General features: G+C 37.6%; 1 pseudogene; it reads right to left on the minus strand.

Moving 5' to 3' along the window:
• Window positions 1-10,675: 10,675 nt before the first annotated feature.
• On the minus strand, window positions 10,676-12,359 carry LOC122279151 (annotated as a pseudogene).
• Window positions 12,360-16,004: the final 3,645 nt, after the last annotated feature.

Raw genomic sequence — 16,004 nt, forward strand, 5'->3', positions numbered from 1 at the left:
AAATTGAGAGAAAGATATGTGTGGTGGGCATATATAGTCTACCACGTAATAGGTATTACTTGAAGAATAGTTGTAAAGATTACTTGTGTATCCACTTTATTGTTGAACAGAAATTAAACTTGATTTTAATAGTTAATTAGTTGTTTTTTTTAATAAATATTTAGTGGTTATTAAAAGAAGAAAATAAGTGTAGGTGGTTGAATTTAAGTTAATTATATATTTTTGATCATGAGTTGAGAGGTAATTATTACATACAATTAACAGGATCGATCATGCCATATATACTCTTGTAAGTAAGTACGTACGTCAATAATCTTATATATGTTCCTTTGGGCAGAAATTAGGTGAGAATTAGTCATCTATTTTTTGTAGATGATTGTCTTCTCTTCTGCAAAGCAAACCCTTTGGAATGGTGCAGATTATCTCATCTTTTAGACACTTATGAGCAGGCAAGTGGTCAAAGACTAAATAAGGAAAAAACCTCAATTTTGTTCAGCAAGAACACAAAGGCTGAATCTAGAGATCTTATCACTCAAATTGCAGGCATTCAGTCCTCTCAACCTTATGACAAATATTTAGGACTTCCTGTGGAGTTTGGAAGATCCAAAACCAAAGCCTTTAGAAGCATTATTGACAAAGTTAGAGGGAGAATCAGCAACTGGAAAATGAAGTGCTATCTCAGGCTAGCAAAGAAATCCTTATCAAATCTATCATTCAAGCTATTCGTACCTATAGTATGGGTGTTTTCAAGATTCCTAAGTCCCTCTTATTGGAAATTAGTCGATTGGTTCAACAATTATGGTGGGGTCAAAAAGCTGAGGAAAGAAAGATTCATTGATGTCATTGGGATAAAATGTGTAAGGCTAAAGCAGTTGGTGGGCTAGGATTCAGAGACCTTGAACACTTTAATCTTGCTATGCTGGCTAAACAAGGGTGGAGATTGCTTCATTTTCCTGAGTCACTTGCTACAAAGGTTCTCTCTTCTAAATACTATCATGATGGCCAGTTTCTCAAGGGTACAATTACAAGGCACCCATCCCTTATATGGAGAAGTATTATGGCTGCAAAACCATTATTAGATGAAGGATTATTTTGGCGTATTGGTAATAGTGTAGATACTAAGATTTGGCACCATAAATGGTTGCCTATTCCAAAATCCTTCAAAGTTCAAAGTCATATAGATTGGTTGGATCCTGAGGAGACAGTTTCAGCACTGATTGATCATGAAGCCAAAACCTGGAAGACAGAAGTGATTGATCAAGTTTTTCTTCAAAGGGAAGATGAGATAATTCGACAAATTCCAATTAGTTTATGCAATAGTCCTGATAAAATTGTCTGGAGATGTACTTCAAGTGGGATTTTTTCTGTTAGAAGTGCATATCATCTGCAACTTGAGCTTCATCAGAGAGATAAAGGTCAGAATTCTCACGCCCTTGTTGACAAAGAAAACTGGAACAAGCTATGGAGGATTAAAGTTACTAATGCAGAAAAATTATTCCTGTGGAAAGCCTATCACAATAGTCTTCCAACAAAACTGAACATTTTCAAGAGAAAGGTCGTTAAAGACCCTTGGTGTCCAATTTGTAATCAACAGGAAGAGTCTGTGGAACATGTTTTGTGGGAATGCATGGCAACTAGGGATGTGTGGTGTCTTAGTTCCTCAAAATTGCAGAAACAAAGTGTGAATTAGATTAGTTTCAAAAACATTTTGCTACAAATGATTCAGGAACTCGATGATGAAGTTTTAATTGAACTAGCTGTGGTGGCATGGAAATTATAGAGGAGAAGAAATGATTTGGTTTTTAACCAAACATTTTCTAGTCCTCATCTTCTTATGAGACAGGCTACACAGAAAATTGAAAATCTTGCTGTTCTTTCCTCTCAGCAGACTACTAATCCTACAAATACTACCCCTCAGATTCACCAGTGGATTGCTCCCCCTGCTGATGTGTACAAAGTCAACTAGGATTCTACTGTAGATAAAGTGCAATGCAAAGTGGGTGTTGGGACTATTATTCGTGATTGGGAAGGAAGAGTGATAGCTTGTATGAGGATGTGCAGACCTCTATTTCCTGATCCTTATATGGCTGAGGCATTTGGTGCTTTGCATTCTGCAAAGTTGGCTATTGATATTAGACTGAAACAGATCAAGCTTGAAGGTGATGCACTGAATGTTATAAATGATATTAAAGGCGACAAAGCAAGCTGGAAGCAAACTGGTTTGCTGATTAATGATATCAAGCAAGTGGTGCAGAGTTTTGATTCATTTTCAGTTGATTTTACACCTAGAAGTTGTAATAGTTCGACTCATTGCCCAGCTAGAGATGCACTTAACATTACTGATGTCCTTGTTGATATTGAGGATGTCCCTTCTTGTATTGCATCTTTATTGTAATCGTTTGGTGATTAATACAATTTTTCCTTTCAAAAAAAAAAATTAAGACCATCCATCTAGCTACATATAATTTGTATATATATAGACATTAATTGATCATATTGGTAGGTAGGTACTATTTCATGGGTTACTATAAAATATTTACTCTGCTGTATATATATATCATATTGCTAGCCCTAATTACAAAATCACTTGAATTTAATTGAAGAAGTCACTCTATCATTTCCATGTTTAACTTAATTCCTCCATCTACACCTATTTACTCGAATTAAAAAACTAAGACTACTCTACTCCTTCTTACTAATTGCTGAAAGTGTATGAACACCTCTCCCTTTTATATCCATGTCATGCGTCCAAAAGCAGCTAAAGAAAATGCTTTTTACCCATGCGTCCAACAGCAACCCATGTGCCGATGTCAAAGCTACCCCACTTGCACTTGCTGCATTCTTTGTCAAAACCGAAAGATAATCCTTCATGTCTTGCGTCCATCTCACTTCGTGTTGCATGCGTTTGTTCAAAACAAATTTCCTCTGGCCGTGTGCTTCCCATTCTGAAAATTTCCCTGTGCTTCAATGGTCAACCAGCGAGATAAATAATAATGTTAATGACGTAATTCAAATATATTGATTCTAAATGTATTAAATATGCAATAATTCAGCTCAGTCATCATCTTTATAGAATCGTCACTATTTACAATCAGCCGAGTTCATATTAGAAGTCCAGAGTTATTTTGTTGCCAATGGTTCAAGAATTTATAATATTGCTTGTTATTAATTTCCCAATTTAGATCCCACAATCCTGTTTCTACAAGAGACAAGATTGAGTGTCATCAGAATGGAGAAAATTAAGTATATCTTAGGCTTTCCAAACTATTTAGCAGTGAGTAATGATAGAGGAGGGGGAGGTATTGCTCTTTTATGGAAAAACAGTATTGATCTTAAGATTATCCAATATTCAAATTCTCATATCCACGCTGAAATTAAATTGCAAGGGGAAAGGGAAGCTGTCTGGTACTTGACTGGAGTGTATGGTCACCCAGAAGCTGCAAGAAGACATGATACATGGTCTTTAATAAAGTCCCTAATGGTACCAACAGGTTGTGCTTGGCTTTTAATGGGGGATTTTAATGAAATTTTGCACATGGGGGAGAAGAGGGGAGGAAGATGCAAACCTGAGTGGCAAATGGAGGACTTTAGTGACATGCTTGTTGAGTGTAGATTATTGGATTTGGGGTTCAGTGGACCTCAATTCACATGGTGGAATGGGAGACAGAAAGAACACAGTGTGTCAGAGAGGTTAGATAGATTTTTTGCTAATCAAGAGTGGAGCTCCCAATTTGCTATGTGGCATGTTGTTCATATGCCAATTGCCTACTCAAACCACCTTGCTGTTATTTTGAAACCCCAAGCCGATCCCAATCCGAGTAGTAGAGGGCTTGGATTCAGGTTTGAGGCCATGTGGACTGAGACAGAAGGATGCAAGCAGGTGGTGTCTTCTACCTGGAACCTAGTGGGAGGGGATAAGGACATCTCTTCACTTATGAAGAAGATAAAGGGCTGTGGGGAGAGGCTCCAGCTGTGGAATAAGAGTAGCTTTGGTCATGTGAAGAGACATATTGCTAAGGCCCTAGACAAGATGAACATGTTGTACCAAACAGATCCAAACTGCCTGAGAACAGAAGAGCACAAGAAAGCAAAGGCTGAGATGCAAACTTGGTTGGAAAGAGATGAAATCATGTGGAGGCAGAGATCGAAGGCATTATGGTTAAAGGAGGGAGACAAGAACACAAGGTTTTTTCATAGAAAAGCTTCCCAAAGATAGAAAAGAAATTATATTAAAGGGGTGAGAGACAGCAACAATACCTGGCAGGTGGGAGAAGAAAGGGATAAAATCATAATGGATTACTTCCAAACCATTTTCACCTCTTCAGGCCATCAAAAACAAGTGGGATTTCTAGATAATCTACAGGGTTGTGTAACTGAAGGAATGAATGAGATTCTGATGTAGCAGTATTCAGCAGAAGAAGTGGTTCAGGCCTTAAACTAGATGGAACCATCCAAAGCCCTTGGACCTGATGGTATGCCCCCTTTATTTTACCAAAAGTACTGGACTGTGGTAGGAAAGGATGTCACCAAGGCTGTGCTGAAAGTACTAAATGAAGGGGTCTTCCCAACTGAACTTAACCGCACACACATTGCTTTAATTCCTAAGAAGGATAAACCAGAATCAGTAGCAAAATACAGAGCAATCAGTCTGTGCAATGTTGCCTACAAGCTGATATCCAAAGTCCTCTCCAATAGACTAAAACAAGTCCTGCCTCAGGTTATATCCTTGTCTCAATCAGCCTTTGTACCCGAAAGGCTAATTACAGATAATGTTCTAGTTGCTTATGAGCTGGTCCATTACTTAAGACAGAAGAGGAAAGGGAAGAAAGGGTATATGTCACTTAAATTAGATATGAGCAAAGCGTATGATAGAGTGGAGTGGGGCTTCCTAGATACTATAATGGGCAAGATGGGGTTCAATGAAAGGTGGAGAAAGCTTGTAATGTGCTGTGTGCAGACTGTTACATACTCAATTATTGTGAATGGTAGTCCAAAGGGTCCTATCAAACCCTCGAGAGGTCTGAGGCAAGGGGATCCTCTCTCCCCTTATCTCTTTCTTCTGTGCACTGAAGGGTTGATAGCCATGCTAAAACAAGCAGAGGAGAACAAGTTGGTGGAAGGAGTAAAAATCTATAGAGGCAGTCCAAGGATCAACAACCTCCTCTTTGCAGATGATAGTTTGTTTTTTTTGCAGGGCCACTTTGCAAACTAATGCACATATCCATCAACTTCTAAAGGAGTATGAACTGGCATCGGGTCAGAAAGTCAATAAAGAGAAGACAGCAATGGTTTTCAGCACCAATGTTAACACCCAATTACAGCAGGAAATTATGGCATCTTGGGGGATACAACAGGCTCAGAAGTATGATAAGTACCTTGGCCTCCCATCAGTGGTAGGAAGATCAAAGAAAAGGGCCTTTGCAAATATTAAAAGCAGGGTGTGGAAGAAGCTTCAAGGATGGAAGGAGAGGCTACTTTCACAAGGGGGGAAGGAAGTACTAATTAAAGCAGTAGCATTATCAATCCCTTCATACTCTATGAGTTGTTTCAAACTACCTGAAAGCCTGTGTAAAGAGCTGGAGAATATGATAGCAAAGTTCTGGTGGGGCCAAAGGAGGGAGGAAAACAAAATCAGGTGGGTGAGCTGGTCAAAAATGTGTGCTTCTAAGCAAGATGGGGGAATGGGGTTTAAGGACCTGCATAGCTTCAATATGGCCCTATTAGCAAAACAAGCATGGAGAATTATGAATGAAAAGTCTTCTCTCCTCCATAGAATCTACAAGTCCAAGTACTTCCCCAATTCATCCATTCAGCAAGCACAGTTGGGAAATGCCCCATCATATGCATGGAGAGGGATATGGGAATCTACAAGACTAATGGTAAAGGGGTGCAGGTGGCGAGTGGGGGATGGGGAGTCCATAAACATCTGGACTGATATCTGGCTACCAGGGCAGAATCAAACCCCTTTAGGCCAAGGTCAAGAATGCAGGAGCAGTTGCCAACGAGTTGTACAATTGATTGATGGGGAGACAGGTTGGTGGGATGCTGAGATAGTTAGGAGAACTCTCCCTCCAAGAGAAGCTTCTGAAGTCCTGAGGATTCCCTTAGGACCTGCACCTAGAGAGGATAAGCTCATATGGCACTATGAAAACTCAGGAGAATACACAGTGAGGAGTGCTTATAGGCTGTTCTGGTCTATAAAGAACCATAGGGTATACGGGCGTTGCTCAAACTATCAGGCACTGCGAGGATTCTGGAAGCAGTTATGGTCAATGCCAATACCACACAGGGTTAGAGTCTTCTCTTAGAGAGCATGCAAGCATGGACTGCCCACTTTGCAACACCTGAGGGTAAGGAAGGTTGTTTCTGAAGACACCTGCAAGTTCTGCCATGAGGGAAGGGAAGACACAAGCCATGCTCTGATATATTGTCCATCCATTTTACCCTTGTGGAAGTCTTTGTTTGGTTTTTTATTTCAGGAAGGAAACCAGCAGGGGTTTATGGAGATAGCCATGAGAGTGACAAAGGAAGGGCAGCCAAGGGACCTAGAGAAGTTTTTCCTCATGGCCTGGTCCTTTTGGTATAGAAGGAACCAGTTCTACTTTGAAGAGCATGTTCAGCACCCACAACAGTCTGTGGATCATGCCATGTCCTTGCTTAAGGAGTCTCGAGAAGCCCAAGTCAGTATTAAACAGAACATGGTAACGGATATGAGGTGGAAACCCCCCCTACAGGAGCTCTAAAATTCAACACAGATGGGGCTATATTTCAGGGATGTTGTAGCTCAGGTGTGGGAGTTATTTTGAGAGATGAAAAAGGAAAGGTAATTCTGGCTGCGTGTAAAAAAGAACCTGAGTTCTCTGACCCTATGGAAGTGGAGCTTCTTGCCATTTTGAGGGGGCTACAGCTGTGTACCCCGTTGGGCATTAATGAACTGATTGTGGAAACCGACTCAATGCTCAGTGTTAGAGCCTTAACAGCAGAAGGAGAGTCCATGTCTCCCCATGGTAACCTGATATACTCCATACTCAGCCTCTCAAAATAGCTACCTAAAGTGATATTCCAACATGCTGGCAGAGTGCACAATGCAGCAGCTGATGGTCTAGCAAAACTAGCAAGATTTGTAGAGGATTTAACAGTTTGGTGGGAATCAATTCCCGAGTGTATTTCTCAAATTGTTTGGCATGAGGCCAGCTTGTAATTCTCTAGATGACTCTATTTAATGAATGAATGAGAGTTGTTATCAAAAAAAAAAAAAATTCCCAATTTAATGGAGAGTGAACATACTACTTTTTTTCCCTTGTAAGCACGAAATTATTGTAGAAAATTATATTTAGTCTTTTATTAAGCTTAGTGTTTTTATTCATATGTTTACAAGTAAGTTTTGTTACACTTGCATTGTACAATGGGCCAAATTGCAAGAAAAAGATGTTTTATAGATTAGTAATGATATTTTTAAAAAAAGCATAGGTGATGACTTACCCATGGTAATGATTACATTTCTTTTTATTGCTTTTCTCATTACTATTCTAGATAGACGCACCAACTCTCCCCGCTCATAGCCTTGAAATCTGAGACCAATCATATTCTTCTTACTTCCAACCACAATCACACCAAATCAGTTAGCAACTTCCCATGGCCACACAACTCAGACAGTCCCATCGCAATTATGTGAAGTCTCAGCGACCAAAGTAGTTGAAAGGAGGTAAAAATTTAGCTCCTCTGGTCACGACTTTCTTTTCTTTTCTAATCTAGAGATTTTATTGCTCCTTTGAAATCTCTATTTTAAAGACCTATTTTCTACAACTGCGGATTCAAGGTTGCTGCAAAATCTAGATCTTTTCATTGCCTTCGTGGTTCACCAAATTGAAAGGGAGTGAGAGATGGAGGTTGAATATTTGATCCATGAATACCACTTGATCTTCCATGAAGCTGAGAAAAAGGAAGGCGCAATGGTTTTTTGTAAAGCTTGCAGGAAATGAATATGGGATTTCCAATTCCATTACAGTTGAACCCCACAAGTTGGAGCATCCACTGCACCCTAAGCATCGTCTTAATCTATTCCTAGTTGAGTGGTCATTGGGAAAATGTGGTGGCTGTAGTGGAGAGTTATGGGGCTACAATTACCAATTCCCTCTATGTGACTTCAAGCTTCATCTAAAGTGTGCTGCTTTGCCACTCAGCATTGAATCTAGAATTCATGTCCACTCATTGAATCTCATGAGGAGAGCAATCTCATTCAATTGCGATGCCTATCGGAAAGAAGGTGTGGGTATGTTTTACTTATGTATAGCCTGCCCATTCTTGGTTCACCTAGATTGTGCATTCTTACCATTGATGGTCAAACATATACGACACAAGCACCCTCTCAGCCTCACCTACTCTGTTCAGTTCAATCAGTCTGACAACAATCAAATTTGCCTACTCTGTGTTGAAAAGGTCGACACAAATTACAGGGTACACTACTGCTCGAATTGTGATTTTGTTGCTCACCTTAATTGCACTGTTGACGAGCGAAACAAGGATGAAACATTTGAACGGAAATTGCAAGATAAAGATCCTTTTGAATCAAAATTGTACGCCAAAGTTCAAATCTTGATGAATACACTGATGCATTGCCTTATTTTGTCAAGAAGATAAAACAAAAATAGTTGTAGAAATCGAACATTTTAGCCACAAACATGACTTAGAGCTTACTAAGGAGTTTGAGGCTAACGAAAAATGTGATGCATGTGTAAGGCATATCTTCCCTCCATTTTACAGTTGTGCTCAATGTAGATTCTTTCTTCACAAATCTTGTGCTGAATTATCTCGAAAAAAGCGACACTCGCTTCACCAACACCCTCTCATCCTCCTCCCACAAGCATCATATAGTGGTGGTTTCTTTCAATGTCTTGCCTACAATATTTCTTGCAATGGTTTCACCTACTATTGTGGTAGATGTGGGTTCAACCTGGATGTCCAATGTGGTTCTCTCTCAGACATCTTCATCCATGATGGTCACGAGCACTAGTTTATTCTATCTAGTGGATATGCTGATTGTAGTTCCTGTGGTCGTTGGGGTAAAATCTTTCACTGTGCTAATTGTGAATTTGCTCTAGACTTCATTTGTTCCACACTACCCCATAGGGTAAGGTGCAAATCACCCTTTGAAGAAGTATTCAAGTTTTGTTATACTGTTGAAGATGAATAAGATGAATATTATTGTGATATTTGTGAAGAAAAACGAAACCCAAAACATTGGTTCTATTACTGTGTAGATCTCAGTTTTCCTGCTCATCCTAAATGCATTCTTGGGGACTTTCCATATATGAAATTTGGGAAAATCTACTCATTAGATATCCACCCGCATCCCCTTACCTGTGTCTAGAGGACTAAGGATCACACTCCATGTGACAGATGCAATGGTGAATGTTCTTACGCTAGCCTATCCTTTGAATGTGTCAAGTGTGATTTCAATGTTGATGAGTGGTGCCTGCGTGAAATGGCAGAATGACCGAGCTAGTGGCTATCACCACCATGTGACAATGTTTAGATCTCTGAGTACCTGAAAAAGTTCAAGGTTCTGATGAATAATTGGATGTATATAGGGATTTCTCATCATGCTGTTCTGAATCAAATCCAGATTACTCATTAGGCTATAAACTACCAACATGTTCAGCATTTTCAATCATCATGTAATGCATCAATGTCAATTGAGAAGTCCAGCTCCATTTAAGCTAGATACTCATATTCGCTCCAAGTCCATTAAACAAGAGAGTTTCCCGATTCTACAAGGTGTTTCCTTGTAGCTACTCTGCTTACACCAACTACAATGCTAATCTTGCGATGTTTGACCAGCTTACATAACATGTTGTCAATGAAAGGTTCTAAAATGAAGAACTACCCTCCATCCGGGACACGTGGTAATTCTTGCAATAACTTGGACTTTGAATGCGCCATGTTCCTTACTGTTGAGTCAAATGAGCAGTTAATTTGTACTGACTTCTTTAGATTCTTGTAAGTTTAATAATGTATTGAAACCTTGCCCTATTAGTGGTCTTGAATTCTTATCCCTTTATTTGGTGTAATTAGTCTTTGCTACATCCTCATAAGGGCAAAATGATTAACCAGACAAACATTGTTCCTTTTGTGTTGAACATGATTTTTTTTGGAGCTGTTTAAAAAATAATCTCTTGTTTTTATTTTTCTTTTATCCATCCCAAAAAAATTATATTTTAGATTGTTGTTCATACCTCACAAACCACTTTTACGTGTTGTCAAATCTATTAAAGTTTGATTTCAGAGCTAGAATCTTTTCCACTTGTTGCCAACAATTGGCAAGTGTTCATTTTCTACGTTCAAACTCAAATACATCTCAGTGGAATGACTTCAACTTCATACAAAAACCCTTCAAAGTCTGCCAAAATTTTTTATTGTCAATAAAATCAATCATTGACTTAGTATATGATAATTGCAAGGAATAGATTTGTTGTCAATTTGCTTATTGACAGACTTGGGATTTGTTAAATAAAAGTAGAATATTTTGCAATGGATTGTTATAATTACAGTTGCTTGGATAATTTAAAGTTTTGTCAATCTTCATGAATAGATTTTCTAAATTCGTTGGAAAGGAAAGGAGCAGAATTGAACAAAAATAACCCAAAATCCTTTTGAAGTAAAATTGCAAAAATAATTATGAGTTCAACAATCTCAATTTAATTGCATTGTGCCCCCGAGTTGTTGCAATCCTTCTATGTGCCATCAACTCTCTAGCCAGCTTTGCTTCTTGCCATTTACCAACCCTAGCATATATATTGGAAAGCAGAACATAAACTCTGCTACCCTGAGGTTCCAACTCTGTGATACGTCAATTGATCAACTAGATTCACATTTCCCTAAATCTCACAACCATTTAAAAGAGCATCCCATTTGGCAATATTTGGTTGGGTTGGCATTTTCTTCACTACCCTCTCTGCCTCTTCAAAGTGGCCTGCTCAGCTCAAGAGATCAACCATGCAACCATAGTGCTCTATTGTTGGCTCTATGTTGTAGTCATCTACCATTGAAGTGAAGTATCTCTGACCTTCTTCTACCAACCCAAAATGGCTATAAGCATATAGAACCCCAATGTATGTGATCTCGTCAGGGATTACATTAGGATTCTCATGCATTCTCTTGAAAGTATTTAGAGCTTCCTCTGCATGATCTTGCATGGCTAAACCAATTATCATGCCCGTCCATGCAATCGCGTCTTTCTTTTGCAAAAAAAAAAAATCTTATGCGAACTTCTTGCATCTCCAACTTTGGCATACATGTCTACCAGGGCAGTTCCAACAACAACATTCTTGATGATGTTGGTCTTCAATCCAAATAAATGAATATTTTGTCCCAATGTCAAAGCCCCCAAATGAGCACATACCTATGATGCTCGAAAAGGTTGCTATGTTCGGCTCAAACCCAGCAATCATCATGTCACAAAATAGACCTAGTGCCTCCTCAACCTTGTCATATTGATTATAAGCACCAACCATGAAATTCCATGCAACCAAGCTATATTTGTGGCATTTTGCTGAACAGCTTCCTTGCATATCCCAAGCTACCACATTTTGCATACATATTTATAATGGCAATTGCAAGTATCATGTTGAAATTCGAGTCTAATTCAAAGGGATGAAATCCCAGTTGGCAAACGCGACTGTGAATTTATTTTCTAGAATCTATATCTCTACTATGGGAGAATGCAACTAATACATTAACCAAGGTTATTTCATCCGGCTCTACACCCCTAAACTCCATGTCCTTATACACTTCTATTGCCTTCCTTGGCCAACCAATATTAACATACCAAAAATCAAACTAGTCCAAGCCACCATGTTCCACTTAGGAATAACATCAGACAATCCTGCTACGATATCTACACAGGATACATACATATTTAGTAAACCACAGGACGCATATACATTCAATTCAAACCCAGTTTTCAAAATTCGACAATGAATGCATTTCCCATGCTATGGATTCATAACTATTGAGCATGCTTTGAGCACAAAATGGAACATAAAATGGTATGGCAAGTAACCTCTTCATTGCATTTCTCCATACATATGCACATCCTCATTTGGGTTGTTGCTGTTAGAGTAAACTTTGATCATGGAGTTCCAAATGTATGCACTAGGCATTTCAATTTGGCTAAAAACCGACTCTACATAATCGAGGTCTCCAGCTTTGGAATTTGCACAAAAATCAATAAGCCTACTCAAGGGTATCACATATCTTATAATTGATGTAGCGATCATGAGCCCATGAAGTTGTTTCAACTCAGTCATGGTTTTACATTTTTCTAATAAAGACAGGATGGAGTTGTAGTGGTTCATCATGAGTTTCTTTGCTTCAACAGCCACCACAAATGCCAAATCATACGCAGGAATGGGCATGACCCATGTCAAATTGCTTGGAATTTGTCAAGAAAACCACATAGAAAACTTAGTTTCTGCCATTAAAAGCTTCAAAAGTGAATAACATTTGGCCCAACGTCTCTTATTTACCCAAAAAGGAAAAACATAACCAGCAAAAAGAAAACAGAGAACAAGAAGAGCAAGAGAGGCACTGTCCTAGTGCCCCTCAACCAAAATCAGGATAGATTTGCTATGAGAATTGATTTCTAGTTATGTAATTTTTCTGTATTTTTTTAATTGTTTTTCTACAAGATAGTAGGAGGCTCCTAGCCTATATATTTTGCTTGAATGGTGATTTATTTTTTTCTTTGTTTAACCTTTTCTTCACATCATCATCATTAGTCATTTCTCTTCCAACCCGGTTCACTAAAATGGGAGACTCCGCTTGAGCCCTTTCTGTTCCATTTTAATGCAGGGGAAGTTTGAAGGCCGTGTTCTGTGAATTGAAGTGATTAAAAACTTTTTATTGGAAAGAGACTTGTTTTGTAGGAAAGAGAGAATAGACAAGAACTTTTTCAGCCAAGAGCATCCTTTGGTCTTCAGTGAAGAGTTAAAAAATAAAGTAATGCTACATACAGTCGTAGAGTGCGGAAGCGCCGTACAATCGTTTTGAAAAAGAGTGGGATTCATTGTTAAAAAATTAGTTTTTTATGTGAGTCCCTATTTACTTTACTTACCTTTTTAAAAAGATTGTGCGACACTTGCGCACTTTACAACTATAAATATTATTTCTCTAAAAACTAATGGTGAAAAATATTTTTGTGATGGGTACTAGGAACTATTTTCAGGTTCTAATTATAGTTGCAAAGACCATCCCTTTGTCCTTCACAAATCATGTGCTAAATAACCTTGCCAGACGCAGCACCCATTGCACCCTGAACATACTCTTAGGGGAGGTTTAGAGAGTGAAATAAGATGAGAATTTTCTGAATAATAATAAGATAGTTTGTGCATAGTAGTGAAATAATTTGAGTTGAGTATTTTTTAGATTTTGAAAAATGAGAGAGAAAAAGTTGAATAAAGTTAAAATTATTGTAAGAATATAGTTTTATAATATTATTTTTGTTAGGGGATTTGAATAAGTTGAATTATTTTTTATTTTTTATTTAAAAATTTTAAAAATTTGTAATAATTCGTTTGAAAATTTTGTATTTAAATTATATTTGGGAATAAGATTAAATGAGAATTTTGTATCTCATCTGAAGTCTCAAACCTTCCCTACTCTCACCATTCCACATTTCAAGCACCAAACCAAATTTGATGGCTACAATGCATACTAGAGGGGTTTTAGCTTCATTGTTCTCAATGCAACCTTGACCTAACCTTGAATCAAAATCTGCTTCTCTACCACTTGCCATAGAACCCAAAAGTCATAATCACCCTTTGACTCTCCTTCGGAGATCATTGTCCTTCCATTGTGATTCTTGTGGGAAACAAGGCAAGTCCATGTCTTACTTCTATGTCACATGCTCATTCATGGTACACGTGCAATGTGTTCCCTTACCCTTGATTCTAAAAAATATACGTCACAAGCACCCTCTTAATCTCACATACTCTCTTCCCACAAATCGATCTAAAAACTATCAAATTTGCCAACTTTGTGTTCAAAAGGTGGACATAAATTATAGAGTTTATTATTGTAGTACAATGAAAAATGTGTCAGGTGTATTTAAGATGACCATAATGATAGGCTTACTAAATCTTGCCACTCATTTACTACTCCCTTTATTGTTTTACTATTTTTTTACTTAATGTTTAAAGAATGTTAAAATAAAGGATGTTAAAATAATACTTAAAAGAAAATAATAAAAATAAATAAAAATTTCAAATACACCATGGAGTAGTAAATGGGTAGTAAAAGGTAGTAAGCATATCATTATTCATTTAAGATATCTTCCCTTTACTTTATGGTTGTCTACGATGGAGATTCTTTCTTCACAAATCCTGTGCTAAATTACCTAGGAAGAAATGGCATTCACTTCATCGACATTCTCTTCTTCCTTCCAAAGGCATATTTTCTAAGTAGCTCCTTTTGGTGTGATTCTTGTGGTTGTCAATGTGACTGCTTCACTTACAATTGTAGCAAATGCAACTTCACCTTGATGTCCAATGTAACTTAATGCCAAACACCTTTACACATGAGGACCACGAGCACTAGATTTTTCTCTCCAACACAACCAATGATGATAAATGTGGTTGTTGTGACTCTAGAGGAAACATTTTTTGCTGTGGTGATTGTAATTTTACCATTGATTTCAAATGCACTACACTACCAACCATCATAAGATATCGTCACTAGGAACAACATTTTGTCCTATCATACACCATTGATGACTCTGGTGAATATTATTGTGATATTTGTGAAGAAAAGAGCGATCCAAAGCATTAGTTTTGTTGCTATGAAGATCTCAGTTTTCATGCTCATGCTAGCTGCATTCTTGGGGATTATCCATATATGAAATTTGGGAAAAATTACACAATGGAAATCCACCCACATCCCCTCACATTTGTTCAGAGGACCAAGGATCACTCTTTATGTAACATATGTCATTTTGGGGGTGAACTCGCCTTTGAGTTTGTCAAGTGAAATTTCAATCTTGATTGGTGGTGCATCTTGAAGTAATGAGAGAATGACATAGTTTGCATCTACCTTCTTGTTATGAAAGTGCTGAGATTTTCAATGACACGAGCAAGTTCAAGATTCCAATCAATGATTTTGCTGATCTGAGGATTTCTTGTGGTCATGTTGTAATTTAGATTTGGACTATTCAGTGTTAGTCTACAAAAGACAGACTTTTCAACATTTCAATGTTACAAAAGTTTTAATAGGCAAATATTTAAAATACTTCTCCAGTTAAGATAAAGATAAACACTCACTCCAAGGATGCTGGTAGATCAAACAAAGCTCATGCAGATGATAATTAATCATCTTTATATTCAGTTTATCTAGCAAATATCCTCTATTATCACCATCATATTAGAAGCTGTAAAAACCACGAAGACTACAAATATTACCAAGCGAACAAAACCAGAAAACTCTTATTTTTTGGTATCTTTTAACCTCATGCTTAGTTTCCAGTAGCTGTTCTTCTACCCCTCAAACCGAGGGATCCAACTCTCTGCTCTATCTCTGAGACTCTGACCAATGTATCACAACTATATGTAAAAGGAACATGTAGTTGGTTGGTTATGTCATAGTACTTTCAACATGTAGTCTTAACCCCCCTTGTATCATTAGCAATGCATTAAACAATAATTATTCAGAAAATAATTCGAAATATGACTTTAAAAGTTGGAAAAGAAAGGCCCAAACAACCCGTTGTAGTTTAACAAGTGACATTGAGTAAGAGTTGGCGGCTGGTGTTTAGCTGTTATCTTTCTCTTTGAATTGTGAAGCATTAATAATACTGACTGACCATTTCAATCGTATTTTCTTAAAAATAAATATTTTAGTTCACAAATAAATTTTACAAAATTAAACTCATAAATTGATATACTTTGATACGATACATCAGATTGTAAAGATTTTTTTTTTTTTCATTTAGAAAATAGATATAATTCATCTCA

This window comes from Carya illinoinensis, chromosome 10 (genome assembly GCF_018687715.1).
Source record: "Carya illinoinensis cultivar Pawnee chromosome 10, C.illinoinensisPawnee_v1, whole genome shotgun sequence".
NCBI lineage: Eukaryota > Viridiplantae > Streptophyta > Magnoliopsida > Fagales > Juglandaceae > Carya > Carya illinoinensis.